This window comes from Mytilus galloprovincialis, chromosome 8 (assembly GCF_965363235.1).
Source record: "Mytilus galloprovincialis chromosome 8, xbMytGall1.hap1.1, whole genome shotgun sequence".
Taxonomy (NCBI): Eukaryota; Metazoa; Mollusca; class Bivalvia; order Mytilida; family Mytilidae; genus Mytilus; species Mytilus galloprovincialis.
In genome coordinates, this window is record NC_134845.1 from 77226147 (window position 1) to 77242886 (window position 16740).

The window sequence follows — 16740 nt, forward strand, 5'->3', positions numbered from 1 at the left end:
TTCAAAAACAGACCCAAGTCTGACGAATTTGATTTCATCTCATCAGTTAAACCTGTATTCTCTCAGGAATCCGATCTATTTGGTAGTATCACAAATCCCATTAAAAGTCTATACTTGACTACGAACGAAATGTTTGAGGCTGTTGATAAAGTAGTGCCAAAACGAAGCATCATAGGCCTACAAAGAATCCGTGGACTTTGGTGGATATATTTAGACGATGAAAAGGAGAGGGAACTTTTACTGTCTAATGGCTTAGAACGTCGTGGTATGTCAGTATTAGTCTACTCGAGAAATCCAAGAGTTAAGTCATATGAAAACTCAAAAGATATCAAGATTTGTGTCAAAGATATATCTCTCTCAGCAGATGATGGACAGATTCTAAGAATGCTGGAGAGGTACAAATGTGTCATAATTAAACATTTCAGAGAACGACTTCGATATGAAAACAGGATTACTGACTGTCAAACTGGAGACCGACTTGTGATATGTCAAGGTCCATTAGAGGAACCGATCCCAAAAAACATACCTATCGGTAAATATAGAGGAACCGTGCTATACAGAGGTCAAAATGACAGCATTGCAAAATGTAGCAAATGCATGGAATTGGGTCATCGCGCTTTGCAATGCCAAAATGACTGGAAATGTTTCCCAAGCACGTAAATCAGGCCCAACTAACAAACTTGCTAATCCTGATCATGTCAAACAAAGCAGGAATACGGGTCAAACGCAAATGACGCAATTTATTCAAGTCACAAATCAGGAATCGCGTTCAACAAGAAAACATATACATAAACAAGTCAATACGCCAGGAAAATCGACATCTGGACGTGGCATCGAAAAGTCACCAGTGACACCAACTGAGCAATTACACGATGGAACCCGTAATAATGCAAACAAAAGATAAAAAACTGCTTCCTAGACATTACGTTATACCAGAGATAAAGACCAGAATACTAGGCAGACTTATTCTTTTTTAATATAAAATCTAAAAAAAAAAATACAAAAAAAATCTTATGAATTTGTTCATAAGTTTATATGACAATTTCGATAGTATCGTCTCATACTGTTTATTATCTGCCATAAAGATCTATACTAAGAATTATTCAACTCCTTATCACCGGAATGGTCACACCATTCATCATCATATAATATAAAACCTAAAAGAGAGAGAGAAATTCTATTTTAAACAAAGCTTAAAGCAAAACAAATTCAGTTTGTTCTTGTTCATAATATTCCTGACACGTACATAATTTACTGTCTTTTTGTAATTTACTGTCAGCTCATTATTACAATAAATTAGAAAACTACTATTATTTACAATTGTAATTTACTACAGAATTTATTTTCAATTAAACAACTAACTTATGTTATTGTATATACCTGTATATTTATTCTTTTTCTTTGTACATTTCTATATTTTTAAACTGTTATTATTTGAATTTTTATTTTTTGTAAACAAAGTCACCATGATGACCCATATAGTGACACATGAAATAATTTACATCAATTGAACTGTTTAAATGTCTAAAAAAAAAGAAGAATGGAATTGTATCTTTATTTGTTATTTTTTATTTCATAAAAAACAATGAGCTGTTCCATATCAATAACCATCAATTCAAGATATATTTTATATACCAGGTGGTTTATGCACTATGGTCTTTTCAATCAATAGAAATTACATGCTGGTTCATTGTTTATATTTATCGTGATTAACAATCAATTAGTTTCACAAAATAAAAGTGAACCTATTCTAAATTCCGAGGTAAGTAGATACACATTGTACATTTATCCCGTTTGCATAAATTGTTTCTTATAAAGATAAGAACGTTTCATTTTTTCTAATACGTGTTTGGGTTTCATGGTTTCTTATCACCACTGCTAATCATTTTACTTATATGAGAATGAAGATTAAAACACAATAACAAATACAAATTTGTTTGTGTATTCATTAAAAGTTTGATTACTACGGCAATTGTAATTTCTGATGGAGATTTCAGGTAAACTTACACACGTAATCGACAAAAAAAATAGTCAATATATTTCGTCTACGTAAAGCATATTTTGCTGATGAAAAAGTATAGATCAAGTGATTAAACATCTTATATACCAATTATATTTCGTTTGATCTAGTTCATTAATCAAAATCTGATAACTTTTTTTCAAACTTCCTAATACTAGTTAAACGTTTTATAAATTACCCGATTCAACCCAGTGACTTCGTAAAATAGACATATATTTTTACTGATCTTTACAGAAATATATTATTTTCTTCAAACTTTTGACCTAAATTCAGAAATACATAGATCCTACCTCCGATCTTAGAGCAATTTGAAATGGTATGCCTACGTACGACAATTTAGGCATAGATACTAAAAACTGCGTGGCTAGCCTCGCATTTTTAATTTGAAAATTTTAACGTCTTTAGTGAAGAAAAATAGTTACTTTAAAGTCAGTTACTTTTCAAAATACCCTGTAATCCTGATTACATTTTGATTACATTCTGATTACATTGAACAACATCTAATGTATGGTGAATAAATGAACCTTTTTGTTATTCATATTTGGTAAATATTTAGCATGTTAAAATAGTTTTGTTCACTTTAAGCATGTTTTGATTGGTACACTCCAGTAAAAAAAATAAACTGTTACAGCATTTAAAAGTCATCATTAGTAAAAGATATATCTGTACATATATTTAAAATTTATAGATGAACATAGATGTATTTGATGATAACTGTTGTGTCATGTGTACTATTGTTTGTCTGTTTGTCTTTTTCATTTTTAACCACGGCGTTGTTAGTTTATTTTAGATTTATGAGTTTGACTGTCCCTTTGGTATCTTTCGTCCCTCTTTTATATTCAAGTAATAATTTTCTTTAACCCTTGAATTTTAATCTTTTGTTTAAATAGTGATATCTGACAACTTTGAATTGGCAGGTAGGAGACAAATAAAGGTTTATTTTTATTGCAATCACCTATTGATTATAGCTGTAGGGCAATATATATGATAAAAGATTAATCAGACATGTGAAAAATTACTTAATTAGCACAAACTAAATTAAACGTTGGACAAATATGTTGTTTAAAATAATCAAATTTTGGTATGTATTCGAACAATATATGTAAAATGATATGATTGAAGTATTCATATTTTGTTTACAATTTGTTTCAACAGTTCTATTAAAGTTTTACTTAGTTTTTAACTAGTAAATTATAACTTTATTTCATCTCTATTTTAACTTCCAGAAACTGAACCTTAAAATACATATTAATTTCATGTCAGATGATCAACACCAATCTCTTTATCGACCTTATTCAATGGAAGTTAAAATAATTCAGAAATCAATGAAGATAAAGTTTAATGAGTCATAACCAGTCACACAATGTTCATGAATATATGTTGTGAATTTTTGTGGTTTACTAGTATTCAATAGATGAAGTTTGAAGTTATAGCATATACAAAAATCCTTTCCCAAAAATCTTATTTTTCTATTAAACGTTTATTCATTCACATTATTCAAAATGTTTGGTTTTGTTTTGTAAATTCATTGTAATCAGATGTAATCATGATTACTTTGCCAATGTAATCATTAATTTAATCAGATACTTTCAGAAATGATGTGATCATTAATTCAATTTAATCGTATAAATGACAAAGTAATTGTAATTTAATCAATTACATTGAAAGTAATCTGACCCATCTCTGAATATAACAATACAAAAAATAATCATAGAACAATAACACAATAACGGGATGTAAAAGAACAGTACCACGTGAAATAGATAACACCAACAACAGACTAAACAGTAAATGTAACATTCATTAAGACAAATACAAGAAAACCATAACACGTTATTTTAATGATGAACAACAGCGGTACACAGAATCAATACTTCAAGGCCACCGTGTATTATTTGTGACGTTGATACGACATATATATCTATCTTGATACCAACCGAACTGTTTTGAGAAAAAGAACGAGACGTTCTTTGACATAACCATGGTTCATCAACTTTCTGCTCCGACACTGGTGACGTTTTACATAGTCTGCATAGCTTTTCATGCTCTTGAACACCTAATAAGATAAGAAATGCACTTTCCATATGCAAGTGCAGTTGGTATATTGCTACTGATGTGGGGGAAATTTATATTTTCAAAATTAAAATCGTTTGATTTCTCATAGATTCTGGTACTAAACTGACTGTGTATGTCGAATTCGAGGTATAAGTCACAAAATGAGGCGACAAAAGCCGTGTATGTTGTTGATTTCATTTTTAGGGGATCTATTCATATGCAAATAAGAGAGTTCGGCAAGGAGATGCACGCATTTCGTTGCCACAGGAATGCCGACAAATTTGTTGAAAAAATCTTCGTCAAAATTCAACTAATATGTTTTCCATTAAAAACTCCAGCATTCTGATCAATTGATCCTCTTTGTAGCAAGTCTTACCTTTTTTCAACTAAATATGTCGTATGGTATCCCAAAGTAACATTTCATTTTGGCGAATGTTCAATTTCAAATTGGTAATTATGGTATACAGGGTTGAAAAATCAAAAGTTTTGATAAGAATCCACATATGGTTATTACAACTACGCTGAAGACCCTCTTTCACTGCGGACATAATTAATTTAGTGATAGGCAAAAATATAATAAAACATAAGTTTCACAATATCTTTAATGACTTATTTGAATCTTGGTTAAATTATATTTTTCTGCTGTTTAAAGTTTTAACTATTCATCATCGTTTTCAATGTCTTTAGGTGAAACATAAAAACCTGTTCAATATTGTCATTTAACAGCAAAGCGTTCTAAATGCAAATGTTTTCTACCAATAATGAGAACAAATCAAATTCTTAAAGAAGTCGACAGATGATTTCAGCTTTACTGACATATTTATCAACCTTATTTTGCTGAACATTTTTTTTTATTGACAGTTTATCCACTTAACTACTTATTAAAGTTTCTGTACAAAAACGTTCAATGTTGACACTCATTGTTATTCATGCGCAATAAGTACTATATCTTTACAACTTCTTCGACATGTTGACGGCAAGAGAATATTAATTTACTTAGCATTTTTTCATCTTCCCAGTTCCTCTTTTTCTATCAAATATTGACAATTGACTAATTAAGATTTCTCCATCTGTGATATTTACATTTAATAATTTAATCTCCATCAAGGTATTTATATTTAGGCTTTTTTCATCCTTAAATCTATACCAAAAAAAGTGCTTCAACTAAACTTTAAATAAATAATGCGAACTATTTATTAATAAATAAAACAAAAACATGAGAAATAGGTCCAAATGAATTAATTCTCAATTTCCATAAACGTGTCCAGCTATGTTTTGTAGACTGGTGCAGTATAACCCGTTTAAATCGATAAGATGGTACATTTCGAAATTATGGTAGAGGTAAACGTTTTGTTTCGGTTACTTTAAAACTGTTAATATCATGAATATTATTGAATAATAATTCAATTACGCTGATGATTTTGATGTAAAGGTTTCAAATATCAGTCGCAAAAGTCTCCAGTTCTGTAAAGCGTATCATTTAATTTTTTATATGATACTCGCATGTTTTCAAAAATATTGAATTGTATAGGTTTTCTCTCCAGTTCTGAAAAACGTATCATTATTTAATGACTGATATTTACATTTTTTTCTAAAAATTCCATCACAATCGACTCGACTAGTTATATTATGTATCAATCCGGTCAATGGAAGGTGGTGTAAAGTAACACAAAATGCTATACCAATTGCTAATTGCTGAAAAAGGTGCGTATTGTTTATGTATTCCTTTCTATCTTTTTTATTTATTTTTTGCATATATATTCAATAGTCCACATAAATGTTAATTGCGATAATGTTAACTAGTAAATTATGGTCAGACATACCTTGTACGTATTGACTGCTGATGGCAATGTCTTTGAAACTAAAGATTTCTTTTCGATTCTGTTGTGCTTATTTTATTCCTTTATAATTTGGCATTTTGCTTTATAAATTTCTCGGTATGTTTTATGATGCATACAGATAAAATAAGGTAAGTTTTTATGTTTTCCCCAAATGTACACCCTCAGGGAGATAGTGTATTCTACATATAACAATTACGATTGAAAATACGAAGTGGTGGACACAATTGTGAAGAAAAAGATAAAGAGGAGAATAATAATCATCCCATGTTTACCCTTTAAATTACAGGGGCGGGAAACAGTTGAAGAGAGTAGTGAACAAGGGATAATTAATGCTTCATCAACAAAAAAGTAACAAGGGGGAGGGACATTAACTATAGGGGCCAGGGTACTAATTCACTAAAATAATTGAACAATTCTTTTTTTTACAATTATTACTTTACCGAAGTTTAACAGTTTATTTAAAGTAGTACCTTTCAACTCTCAATCAAAATTCAGACAAATTTAAAAAAAAATAAAATTAGTAAATTGATTGAAAATTTTAGTTTTATCTTTCTTATAAATTCTGTTTTTTTACGACGGGTTGCATTTTGGTATACTTGTCTGACTATTCGTCTGTCGGCAACACGTCCTACAATACCGAAAATCTGGTTTCACCATCCCCTGAAACTTTGGTGAAAAGTTTAACTATATTGATGTAATACCCCTTCACATTTTTTTATAAACTTTAAAATTTAACGTTTAATGGGGCTTCATTCATAAAAAGATAGATTTCCCAGTTTTCAACATATACCTCAGATTCCTTGTAACCTTATTTCATGTTATTGGTCATTTTCTAAAATTTGATTTTTTTTAGAGTAACTTATTCAAACAATCCGTGTCTTAGGCAAATAAAAGCAAACAGTACATCATTTAACACATTAAGAGGGTTGACCATAAGTGAAATAGGTTAAACATGTTAAACAACTTGTAAAAGTTGGATATTGCTTGATATTAACTATCGTTATTTGATTTAGATAGAAATAAAAAAAAAACTCGACGAAGCCTCGTTTATTATTATATTGAAATTAAATAACTCTAGTTTATATCAAGCGATATCCTATTCTCACTCGTTATAAAACCTATAATTCAATCGTGGTTGTGTACGTTGAATATATTCAGTAGTATTATAATCTCATTCAGATAGCAATGATTTGAAATATTTTTAGAGTGTCTTGATATTTTTCAAATACAAATTAGAACGTTTTTATTTTACTTTTCAGTTTTAATCCTGCTTTATTCCAAACGAGTTGGATGGACGGATTTCCGATTGTGGGTCATGCTAAATCGCTGTTATATTACTGTCAAGGCCAGAATCATTTGGCAGCTGAAGCACTTAAACGTTCAACACATAATACAGGAGCATTATGTTTTAGTATAATGGGGGATTCCCTGATAGGTCCTCCGGGAATCTTTATTGGGGGTATTTCCGGAGGTATAGCTAGTGATGTAGTAACCAGTACACTTAGTTTACAGTGCTACGGGTATATGGTATACGCAAAACGAGTGTGGAATTGGAATATGATGTTTGAAGATTTAGAAGGTTTAGCACGTTTAGCTATCAAGGATGGACTACTTGGCTTAGCAGGCTTTATCATGTGTTACTGTAAAGGCATACAGATAAACCTTGACGGTTTTACTATTTTCAGTGAGTGATATATTGATGTCTCGTGTTAATGCTGTTGTGATATTGAAAAGCTATGTGATATTTTTCTATATATATTATGCATTGTTAAAATATAGAATAATAAAGTCAATACAAACCACGATTACAATACATAACACAGTGTGTTACAACCTCTAATTCAGTTGATAATAATCGAGTGTTGTTGTCAAGAAGGGTTTAACTGTACAATTGTCATCAAGAATATCAAAGTATTATTTCCTTCATTTATTAGTTTGAATACTAGTACCAATTACCGTCTTAAACTCAAATGATATACAGCTCTGTCAATGTATCTCTAAAATAAAGGACATAAGCTTTTTAAATCAATAATGCAAAACTGTCATATCTCTTATAATCAAATAAAGTTTTTATATCGTTTGTAGGGTTGCATGCACATTACGTTTGTTTTATCTGTTCGTGTGAGTTGTGAGTTTTTTTTTACATTTTATATGTGTACCCTTTACAATCTCCAAATGTTTTATTTTCTAAAGGACACAACCCATTATCGTTTATTTTTAATTGTTAAGAAAAATCAAAATGCGAGGCAATCAACTGTTCCGCAAAAAACTGAGCATGTATTTTTTTCTTTTTTTTATGTTGTATCTAAGGTATCAAGACTGATATACATGTAAACAATTGTTGCTTGTTATTGAATCCTTTTGTGTCAATGTGTATATATGTTATAATTGTATAATTAATAATAAAACTATTGTTTACACTAACATACCAATTGAAGGGCATACAATACAGTTTTGATCCCAAAATGAAATTAAGAAGAAAATTTGAAATTAGGCTATATTTTACCTGATTAAATCAAATATGTAATAAAAATATACCTGCATGTGCTACTTTTTGAGTAAAATGAGGTCGAAGTTTCAGATATTTGCTCAAAATTCGGATTTGTGGACGTTTTTTTCTTCCGACAGAAATGCATAACTTTTTTGTTTTAAAAGATAAAAAAAAAAAGCTGTTTTTTTTATTTGTGATTTCTGTTTTAATTAAGTTTCTTATAAATTTACTAAACTTTTCGTTTAAAAATAACTCAAATTAATCAAATGGTCATGAATGTAGAAAACAAAGTCATTTTTTGCTGTATATGTATCAAATATAAAACAAATTGCATTATGGAGTTTTACATGAAAATTGGTACAAATAATCTTCATACGTAATCAAACCGTATGCCATTTTGAAAAAGAGGGGTCGAGGAACTCATTTTCAAGTTAAATCAGTTTGACGTGGCAAACATAACGTTTTACGTACGGTTAGCAACGTCATTACCTCCCATGTAACTGTATTGAATTCCCTTAAATAAATAAGTGGAAGTTGTAATATCAATACGTGATCAATTTCAACTTTAAGGTTTATTAAACAATAGAATAAAAAAAGAAATAACAAAAAGTAATAAATTAAACTGATTTTTTTCTATCATTTTTGATGCCACAACTATGAGTTTCCAATTATTATATCTATACAACTAAAAAGTCACCTTTCAGCTCTGCTGGTCGCGACATCAAATTAACTATTTTATCAATTTAAAGCATGTAAACGAGGTCCTTATCGTGCTGTATTATAATTGTCTTCATCACAATAACCAACATACCTCACATTGATAAATAAAGGCAACAGTAGTATACCGCTGTTCGAAAGTCACAAATAGATTGAGAGAAAAGAAATCCGTGTTTCAAACTCAAACTGAGGGAACATATCAACTATAAGCGGAAAACAACAGAAAATAATAATAAGTGTTAATGCGATATTAATGTCCGTAATAAACACGGTACGAAAAAAGTTTCTAAAAGTAAAGTTTGACCTACATATTTTTTATTTAAACACAACAATCTTTGAACTCGTTAAACATTGAATCAGTCCATTTTAACAATTATGACCTTATCTATGCACACTTTTACAATAAAATTACGATATAATAAATAAAATTCCTTAAAATAAAATGGTTGAATTACTTCTCACCATGACCATTATGGTGAATGCTACTACTAACGGTGAAGGATTTGTCTGTTCTTCCGATCACCTCAAATTGGAGGTAAGGGTTGCTCAGTACATAGTATTATATGCAGTGTCTCTCGGATAATTTGCATTTTCGTATTATTTTGTTTTTATACATACAGTAAGAATTTAGAGCTTGTTGTGTTGTAAATATTGTACAAACACTTTTTTAAATTCAAGACAGTATATTAATCCTTACGTGTCGAGTAGATATTGTGGTACTGAACTTTACCTACACTAGAAGATATTTACCTTCACTTAAGGAATTGTACCTACACCAGCATATATTTACCTACTCTAGACGAAATTTACCAACATTAGAAGAAATGTACCTACACTAGAAAATATTACACTACACTAGACGAAACGTACCTACACTAGGAAATATTTACAGAAATTTACCTACACCTGATGATTGCTACACTAGAAGAAATGTACCTACACTAGAACATGTTTACCTACACTAGAAGGTTTTGCATAAAGAGCCATGTCATTTGACCAAGAAATCGTGGCCAAGGCAATTTTGACGCTATGAGTTTCTTCATTTAGAAAACCTAAATCGAAGGCGCGAAAGTCATTTATCATGCTGTCAGTTGAGATGTCATTACTAGATCATTTTGATTTTGATTGATTCGGTTACAAAATCTATGTGTTCAAGAAAATGATGTAAATGTTGACTTATCTTGTGAGAGCATCTTTTATAACAATATATATTAGAGTTGTGAAAAATGGCTCTTTGAAACTGAAATAAGGCCCTGGTTGATTTGGTCCAAACAGTTTTGGGGCTTTTTATAGGGTTTTTGCCCCTTAATTGTTTAATTAATCGAGTCAGGTATCCCATTTGCAATTACATCAAATAAAACATTTGCCTGGTTATTTGTATACAAAATGTTAATCAGTGTACCTCTTGCAAAACTAGTATACAAAGTCTTGAAATAGCCAACTTACAGTAAAAACATAATATTAGTAAAAGACAGGACGAAAATAGATATCAAACAATAAAAAGTAGTTTATTGTTGGCAATATAATCATCATATACTTTTGTACAGGTATGCTATTTCAAGAACAAAGTCGTAAAAAAATTAAAATGATCGAACTCTTTTGGGAATATAATTAGTACCGTTGATGTTTGAATTTCGAATATGTACAAATTTCAGCATACGATGACGCACAATTTGAAATTTAAGTCCGTCGGTACTAGAATTTCAAATACATTTATTTTTCAAATAAATTTCAATTTTAAAATATTTGAGAAACCATTGATATTAATGGATATATTTCCATCGTGCATGGTTCCGATTCTTTATGTGAAGAATTAAGGTGCTTTTTGGCTCAAAATATTGAATTGAGATTTCTCTTTTGTCGGTCTGGTGGATCATGTGATGCTATTAAATGATCGAAATGCGCATCTGGTGCTGTAAACTCTGTAACACCAAACTATATTTAAGTTATAGAAAGAAGTTAACTGTTTTCAGGAACAGCAGAACATAAAAAGGTACGTTGGTGATTCCCTTGCTTTCAAATGACAAAATCAAAATATTACAAATCTACTTTACATGAGCACCTTATATATGGGATATAACAAATGTATAGCCTATCATGTCACCAATTGAAGACCACCTTGAAAAATTTAAAGTTAAAAAATAACACCTTCAATTCAAATTGCTTTATTCTTTTTTCCGTACAACATATTTTATCAAGACATTAACTTATTTAAATAACTAAATCAATTAAATTGATTATTGAGTCAATACATGTTTAGTTGTTATATCTGTGAGTTCTGTCAAGTCTGATGATATGTGCAGCTTTCTCCACAATCATCATGACTGGTGCGTTTGTATGACATGAAGGAATATATCTCATAACAGAGGCATCTGCCACTCTCAGGTTCTTGATACCAATAACCCTGTAAGACAAAAGTATGTTGATTTGTAAAATTAAGTAATGCGTTTAATATTTATTCTGTCTATGAAAAATAAAATCGAAACTGTGGTGCATTGAACATGTTTAAATTTGTTTAAAGGTTATTTCGAATAGACAAACAAAAGTATATTACTGTCAGTCCTGAAAATGTTATCCGGGACTCCAGTCAGTCCTGATAATGTTATCCGACACTCCATTTTTAAGGAATAATTAATAAAAAAAAAAAACGTTTATGACGTAACGATCACATGTTATGAATGTCACTTGCTGGACAGAAAACGTTCAGCCAACCAAAAAACCTTTACATCAAAATTTAAATATTCACAAATGCATTTATAACATAACTTATGCAGTAAAATACACGAATATTGTATATTTCGTATATTTTAAATCAACGAAATGTACATAACTGAATTTCCAATGAATGCAGAATATGAAACAGAAAGTAATATATGAACAGTTGTTATGCTCTTGAAATTTCAAAAGAATTGAATCTCTAATCCGTTCAAAACAGTATCACATATACTGATATATAGATGGAATGATATAAAAGAGGGGCGAAAGATACCAGAGTGACAGTCAAACTCATAGATCGAAAATCAACAGACAACGCCTTGGCTAAAAATAAACAGACAAACAGCCAGATAATAGTACAAAAAAACAAAACAAAGAAAACTAAAGACTAAGCAACACGAACCCAACAAAACTGGGGTAATATAATATAACCATCAAAGCACATGAATGCTGTGTATGATGTAGTGTGAGATCGAGTTTTATTAGATTGTCATCTTTGACAAAAAAGGACCACTTAACACAAAAAAAATGTCATAAAATGTTTATATGTGCAATGTCTTTAATAGACAGTTTAATAGACAGTATACCTTAACATCTTTGTATATGCCCCCTTTAAACACAATCTTTTTAGTATTAGCTCATATATTCATACGCATAACACTATCTTAACATGAGGTTATTTTCATTCAGTGTTTGAAGTTTTGTTTTAAGATCAAGCAATCTACAGAAAAGTACAAAGCATCAATGTACACAAATATGATAGACACAAACCTTCGGAATATCTCAAAGATATAATTTCAAATCTAAAAGTTAAAAAGTCCAAACAGTGGCATTGACATCTCAGTTACCTTAATACGTTGCTAACAATAACAATGCGTTATAAATAGTAATATAGTAATATAGATATTTGGATGTATAATAGCAAACTATGTTGTGAAAATAAATCTCACATTAAGCATCACTTTACCTTAATCTTGAATCGACTACAACCGAAGGGTCATTAACTGATCCCATTCTACATGTACCTATAAAATGAGTTGCCGTCGTTAGGAAATGACGTCCAATACACCTCCAGTAATTATCCGAATCAAAAATTTCTTCACTACAATGTCCAGATACATCTTGTCTCACCAAAGTAGCTCCAATAGATTTCCATGCTTTAGTTTGTTCCAACGAACGCATTAACCGAATGCCTGAAATTATATTTAAACGTATTTCAATACCGTAAAGAGGTATACATGGTATATACTTTATATAAATTTTCCATTGATAGTAAGTTTATTTTGTACTTTTGTTAAATGAAGGCAACAGTAGTATACCGCTGTTCAAAATTCATAAATCGATAGAGAAAAAACAAATCCGGGTTACAAACTAAAACTAAGGAAACGTATCAAATATAAGAGAACTACGACACAACAGAGATACAACACCAAAATGTAACATACACAGAAACGAACTACAATGTAACAAAATATATTCTTAAATAAAACAGTATTTGTGGTAATTTAATCGTTATTACAGAATTTTGTAAAAATGTAATAAGATATTAGCTTACACATTTTTAACTATTGAAAAGTAAAAAACTAAAAAGGAATCTGGACTGCTTTCAAAATAGAAATAATTAATTAAATAACAACTTAATTGGAAAAACAATTTTAAGAAAGATAATGTTAATTATTGCAATACTGGTACTTTCAACAAGTACATGTCGAACAATACTGTCCGTTCTACTGTTAAGTCTATTTGCGGTAAAGTCCATTTGACGAGGCTCAGTACTTGTACACCCCGTCACTGTGTTGTTGTGCTATGATGATTTTTTAAAATCTGGATTTTCGTTTTTGCTGATGTGCTGTGTATGTTTGCCTGTTTGTGTGTTTCTTTGTTGATTTGTTTGTTTTTATAGTGATTAAGATTATAATAAGTGTTGACTGCTGTACCCCTACTTTTGACATTTTTTGTTGGTTTGTTTTGTTCACACATCGTAGTCAATATAAAGAAATCTTATACGTCTATCATACAAGTGAGAGGTTGAATTAGCTATAAAACAAGAATTAATCTTCCATTTTCTACATAAGACGATACCAGTACAAAGTCAGGAATACGACAGTTGTTATCCATTAGTTTGATGTGTGCGATTTGCCATTTGATGAGGGAGTTTCCGTTTTGATTTTTTCTTAAAGCTCAGTATTGTTATTGTACTTTTTTCTTACTAGTTGTTACAGTATAGTTGTTATATCAATATTCATACCTCTAACAAAGTCTTCAATGTCCTCTTGGTGAGAAAGATATCGTGGATCTATGAAAGGAGAACTAAACGGTGACTTGCTCGATAGCCGTAAATGACCTTTACTTCTTGGTTGTAATAAAAACATTTTAACTATGAAACTATTTTGATCAACACGTTTTAAATGTTCTTTTACAATCTGAAATGTAATATGGGTATGAAATAATTAATGTATGCCAAAAGAAATATACTGTCATGTGTTATTGGAAACTACTTTCTTTAATCAATCAAACGCAATAAATACTTTTGATGGAATGATGTTTAGACGAATTTTGTTCCACCATATTCAATCACTAATCAAATAACAAAATAGAGAACAAATGAATGTCTTTTCACAATAAATTAGATGCGAAAATTGGGGGAAGCAACACTTTGTCTGGAGTTAAAAGATAGCTTATTTAACATTGAGACTAACACAATGATATATATATATATATACCATAAACCGTATACACTTTAAATTAGAAGAATAAGATTTGTGTAGAATCGTTCAAAAGTACAGTCTACTGGTACGTAAACCTATAGTTTGTATTCCAGCTAACCGGAACTGCTATTCCTGATGTGATTTTGATTTAGTATTGGACTAAGCGAGATTTAATAGCAGTATAACTTAATAAATTGTTATCGAACTATCTAAATACCTTATACAATATAAATTTTCAATCAAGTAAACTCCCCAAATGCCATTGCATTTTTTTTATGAAAAATCTCATGAAATAAGATTCTTAAAATGTCACTATATTAACGGATGAACCATGCTGCTTTCATTATTCTTATAGTATACAGACAAGAGAAAGTTAAAAATAATCTATTTGTACAAATATAATGATTAAGAAGAAAATGCTAACAAAGATACTTAATATTAATTGAAACTTATTTTATATATTACTTCTTTTTTAAATGCCAGGTACGGATCAAGAACCAAACCCTCTTCATATGCCTTGTTAGTAATCTGAAGTTCAATTTGTGGACCTCTTGTATATAGCGGGTTGACATTTTGAAGAATTATTCCTTCAACTTCGTTTCTTGAAAAAATTCCTTCAAATACAAATTAAGAAATTGATATAGAACGTTGATGACATGAATATCAATTATATGGTAATTATAATAAATGTCCTGATGACAAACTTTATATTTTTCGAAAACTAAGGATTTTCTTATCCCTTGGAAAAGATAATATTTGCCCTATTTAGTACAACTTTTGGGTTCTCAATGATACTCAACTTTGTACTTGTTATATATAACAAGGCTTTATAACTATTTCGAATAGAGCGTCGCTAATGAGTCTTATGTAGGCGAAACGTGCGTCTGGCGTATTGAATTATAATCCTGGTACCTTTAATAACTATTATGTTCGAAGTTTTTTTTTATTTCCTTTTTCATGTGTTTACTCTGCGTTGTCATGTGATAAAACAATGCATTTATTTTGACCGTTTTAGGTGAAGAGCAAATATGTTTTCTGAAAGGATTTTATTTGTTTTTTGTATTTTGTTGCTAGAGCATTGCCAATTGGTCTTATGTAAATTAAAAACGTATGTACAAATTGTAGTCTTTTTACTAATCTTTGAATACCATACCAATTTACTTACCTTGAATATAACAAATGCATGATGTCATTTTAATTAATACTTTACACCATATATAAACCTTATCATCTTAGAGAGTAAATTTTAGGTGGTACAATTGAGAAAAAAGCTCAAATGTCATCATGGAAAAAAATAGAACCGAAAAAAATCATTGAAAGTTAAGTTGCGTTACTTGCCTTCTCTGTTGAAAATATACTCGAGAATTCTGTCTGGTTCTGAAGCCTTTTTATTGTTAATATTTAATGGTGCAGTGATATTATATTGAACAGCAAACAGTAAGTGATCATACAAATTCTGTCCAACAGGAAGATCAACTTTTAACGGTATCTGTAAAAGAAGACATATCACATCTTTGATTTATTCTGAGCAGAATATTTAACCTACTGTAAAGCTAATTATCCGCTTATATATTTACAAAACCTCATGATTAGCAGAACACGCTCTCTTATCAACATGTATGGCTCTCTCCTTCTCATGAGTTCATGTCGTTAGATTTTGTTAATTGCATTGATTGGTTTTGGTCATCGATTAAGATATTTGCACCTTGATGAACTTCTATCGTCAATATATGCATATGTATATTAAGTAGAAAAATGGTTTTTTTTTATAAATATTTTTATAATTAGCTTTTGTATTGGATTGACAGAACATGTCCACTATTTCACTTTTTGTTTGAATAAGCACATTTTACTCTAACATTGTTTGCCACTTTTTAAATTTTGGGATAGTGTATGTATATTCACGTGTTTTACTCTCAACGTATAGTAATAAAGAACCAAGTTACTACAAATCAATGAGGGAGGAGTGAATACATCAATGATATAGCCTGCAGACGACACAAATAAGCAAAGGGTTGTTAAAAGCAATAAGTATGCCTTTAACATATTAAGGATAAAGTTGATACTATCTAAACATAAATTGTTCTGCTGTTTCAATGGAAAATAACAACAACTGATTTCAATTTCTGCTTTGGACCTAACTTTTCTTAACTATATTGAGAAACATAACTGTACTTAGTTTATCGTTTTAAA

At 30.0% G+C, this 16740-nt stretch overlaps 1 long non-coding RNA gene across 1 annotated transcript; it reads right to left on the reverse strand.

Moving 5' to 3' along the window:
• Window positions 1-11305: 11305 nt before the first annotated feature.
• On the reverse strand, window positions 11306-15159 carry LOC143043536 (uncharacterized). Its single transcript, XR_012968447.1, has 4 exons — window positions 15013-15159; window positions 14088-14262; window positions 12807-13032; window positions 11306-11528 (listed from the first exon to the last, which is right to left on the reverse strand). It is a non-coding gene; the product is annotated as an uncharacterized LOC143043536 (long non-coding RNA).
• Window positions 15160-16740: the final 1581 nt, after the last annotated feature.